At 40.9% G+C, this 4,448-nt stretch overlaps 1 pseudogene; it reads right to left on the minus strand.

Annotated features, from left to right (window-relative positions):
• Positions 1–719: 719 nt before the first annotated feature.
• On the minus strand, positions 720–2,433 carry LOC135642501 (PI-PLC X domain-containing protein At5g67130-like; annotated as a pseudogene).
• Positions 2,434–4,448: the final 2,015 nt, after the last annotated feature.

The raw sequence follows: 4,448 nt of genomic DNA on the forward strand, positions 1-4,448 counted from the left end.
TACATATATACGACATCTCCTCAAAAGTTGGGGAGAGCTTCTCTCGAGAGGCTTTGTAAGGGAGTCCGCTAGTTGATCAACCATATATATATATGTGAGAAGTCTGACAACTTGTTCTCGCACGAAGTGAAAGTCGATGACTAGGTGTTTCATGCGTGAGTGGAATACTGGATTAGCACATAGATAAGTGACTCCGACATTGTCACAAAAAATATATATATATGTATATATATATGTATACATATGTATATACATATGTATACATATGTATATACATATGTATACATATGTATATACATATGTATACATATGTATATACATATGTATACATATGTATATACATATGTATACATATATACATATATATGTATACATATATATGTATACATATATATGTATACATATATATGTATACATATATATATTTATATATATATATATATATACATATATATATATATGTATATTTTTTGTGACAATGTCGGAGTCACTTATCTATGTGCTAATCCAGTATTCCACTCACGCATGAAACACTTAGTTATCGACTTTCACTTCGTGCGAGAACAAGTTATCAGACTTCTCACATATATATACGGTTGATCAACTAGCGGACTCCTTTACAAAGCCTCTCGAGAGAAGCTCTCCCCAACTTTTGAGGAGATGTCGTAAATCTATGGAGGAAAATCCTCCTCCATTGAGAAAAATTCTCTCTTCTAACATGTATAAATAGGGAGTATTGTATTATTTCAACTCAATGCATTTATATTTCGAGATTCTACTTTGTTATTTGAGGAACCAATCAAATCATGGCAGAAACCTATAGTAACATAAAATATTAACAATCTGATTTCAGCTAGCAAATTCTTTATGAACTTACATTCTCATTCTCCGCCATGTACCGCCGTTGATACACAATACCTTCATTGGCTTCCTTTGAAGCATCAGAGGTAAAGACGAGAAGCCTATGGTTCTTTGCCACCATATCTGTCACACTCGGCCAATCCATCCCATTCATGGGTATCTCTGAGATCGGATACCAGAATTTGACCAAGCCCGCATCTGTGAACAGTTTAGTCAACCCTTTGGGAGCACGCACATATTCCTCGATGATAATTGTCACAATCTCTAATGGATTCTCAGTCAAGAACTCCTCGACCTCCTTCAGAGTGTTAATTGCTGGTTCCTACAAGCATGAATTGAATGACTCAAACAATGACATTACCGCAGAAATTTATGATATCCATATAAACAGTTGCATAAGTCAACTGACGAATGCCGTGAAGTTGTAGCACTGCCCCTGAAACGAGTGGCAGAGCCAGATATCGTTCTCAAAGTCATACATGTCCAGCATCAATCCCCTCACACCATTCTACAAGCAAACATCCAATATTGCAAGAACAGAAACAACAAGAAAGATCAAATATTGGACAAGGAAACAAAATGTCCACCAAACTACAGAGAAATCATGGCATGCTTACTCTCAATTGATTCGTGACGGTATCTTCTTGGTTGTAAAAGGTAACTCTTTGGACGCCGGTGTAGGATGGCTCGTCAACGATGGAGAAGGAATTGTGGGTCACCAGCCATGTGTACCTGTTGAAAGGCAGTCCCTTCACCTGAAACCAATTCAATCATTCAGACACCTCAACGCTTGAAGCAAAGATAAAGAAGAAGGAGAAGAGTTCAAGACGCCAGAAACAATGGAAGGAAAAGAGAGAGAAGGATGAGTACGAAGGCAGTGGGCTGGTAGGCCAGGGCCCGAACTTAGGCGGGCTGCACGTTGCCGGATGCGGGGCAGCTGCCGCAGTAGAGCCCCGCGGCGCAGTCATCAGCGGTAGAACAAGAATCAAGAAGCTACACCAGATCACAACCAAGCAATCCAGCTCAAAAACAAAGAAAACGAACTATACCACAGATCAGATAGGGAGAGAGAAGGAAAGACGACGGATACCTGACAAGAGCGGGACGGACAGGACGCGGCAGCGGCAGCGGCAGAAGAGAGGAGCAGCAGGTGGAGGAGAGGGATTGAAACAAGAAAAGGCAGAGCAGTAGACTCCATCACTCTGCTCCTCCTCACCGCTGCTGCTGCTTCTTGAAACAGTAGTGGAGATTGGAACGGGAGAGGAAAGTGAGGGGAGAAGGACTACTTAGGTGGGAGGTGAAATGAAATTACCGGAGTGCCCTTCGGCCGTTGGGCACTCTGCTTTTGAGCTTTAGTTAATGGCAGGAGTTGGTGACTGGTAAAGACGTGAGACAGAGGCCGGGAAACGTGGTAAGCGTCTCTTTCCTTTCCCCCTTGCGCTTCTTCATGCGCCTGGCTACCATGGAAGTGGAAGACTGATGCAGACTAATGTGTTGCCATCAACAACTGGTTGGAAGATCTGAAGATTTCATGTGCAGGACGGTCGGTCGACAGAAGTCTTCTCTCTGTCTCTCTCTCTCGTGCAGAAGTCGATTGCGCTGTAGATGGGTTAATCGAGTCCTTTATCTTCAACTTGATTTAACCGTACTAGCAATCTCACCAATCTAACTTAGACCAAATGACACGCATCTCGATCTGACTCGAATCACAAACACTTGAATCCATCAAATCATATATATATATATATATATATATAATTTAATATTAATACAAGTCTGTCAAATTTCAATCGTTGTCGTCTGATACAAATATTATATAATCTATTATAAGATGATATATCAATATGTATCATTCTATTGGTTAATAATACAAATCTTACTCGAAATGATTATCTTCTCCCTCCTTCTAACATTAATTTGGATAAACAAATTTTTGGCTCATCTCCATCTCCATCGCCTAGTCCTTGCATGCCTAATTTTCTCTCTCTCTCTCTCTCTCTCTCTCTCTCACCCTCTATCACCCTTAAAAGTCTCTTTTAAGACTTCTTACCTAGCCTACTGACCGGCCTTAGTGCTTCTAATTTAATGTTGGTCCAACTCCCAAAGTCTCATCTATTCTTAGTTCAAATTTATGTTCCATTTCAACAATATAATGATAATATATTTAATAATATAAAGATAATATATGTATTATATATATAGGTGAATCTTGATGCATCTATTTTGGTAAACACTACAAATAAATCAAAATTTTGATCCAGGAGGATGAACAAACTCTATGACTTGAAGGCATCAGTTAGAAGATAAGAAAGTGTAGATCCAATTAAGGACAAGAGTGGCTTGCTTGGTGGATAAGAAAGTGTAGATCCACAAGGTTTTAATTGATAAAAAGAATGCAATAATGCATTTTTCTTTTGTTATCCTTGCATTCCAGGTCCAATGGAATATTCCACGATCATTCCATGTTCTCGCTCCCAATCCTCATCCCTCCTTATTAATAGTGTTGGTCCAAATCCCATCTTTGTCTTCATGCATTCATATGGTACCTCAAAATTCATACTAAATATAGCAAAGAAAATTGATATCAAATGATGGAAGCAACAAATCAAGTACGTCAGAATATAGAGAGCATTAACATGAATATGAGCAAATAAATATAATACAATATGAATTCCGCATTAACATGCAAATTTACCTTGACGAGAACGGTCAGTTCAAGCACGTGTCTTCGGGCACCGGCACGTTGGTCTTCGGCACCTCTGACCCCAAGCACAAGCGAAGCCCTTATATATATATATATATATATATATATATATATATATAGCCCTGACAGCGTCCCCGGTGCTATCCATTCATCATCGGCATTGTTTGGGATTAGGAAAAGCTTGGCATAGAAGTTTACTAATTTTGTACAAGTTTTCTCTTCGTATTATCATGCATTTCTTGATGCTAAATTCATACTAACTCTGAATTGATCTCGCCTCAGAACCCTTCCTCCTCTTAACCCACTTTCTTCTCTTCCTTCCTGTGTTAAGTCTCTTTCTCGACGAAGTGTATCGGCAGCAGAGACCCTTCTTTTCTTCCGAAGAAGTGCAGCGGCGGCAGCAGAGACCCCTTCTTCTCTTCCGACGAAGTGCAGCGGCAGTAGGGACCCGTCTTATCTTCTCTTCCGACGAAGTGCAGCGGCAGCAGCGACCCTCCTTCTCTTCCGACGAAGTGCAGTGCCAGCAAAGACCCCTTCTTCTCTTCTGACGAAGTGCAGCGGCAGCAGACACACTTTCTTCTCTTTCGAAGAAGTGCATTGGCAGCAGACACCCTTCTCTTCCGACGAAGTGCATCGCAACAGACGGTAGATGGCGTCGGACGAACAACTCTGGGATTTACTCGTCCGAAGGGTGCGCGGCGAACCACCGGAGCTGAAGCAGCTGGAGGTCCACCAGGATCCATGGGAACTTTTTGTGAGTGAGGAGTCTATCTTCTCCCCTAAACAGCTCTTTTTCTTCTTCTGCGTTCCAAGAAACCATGAGTTGTCACTAATAACGCCGAGCGGTTCCTGGTCTATAGAAAGCTTTGAAAGCATAAAACTA

This window comes from Musa acuminata, chromosome BXJ3-7 (genome assembly GCF_036884655.1).
Source record: "Musa acuminata AAA Group cultivar baxijiao chromosome BXJ3-7, Cavendish_Baxijiao_AAA, whole genome shotgun sequence".
Lineage (NCBI taxonomy): Eukaryota > Viridiplantae > Streptophyta > Magnoliopsida > Zingiberales > Musaceae > Musa > Musa acuminata.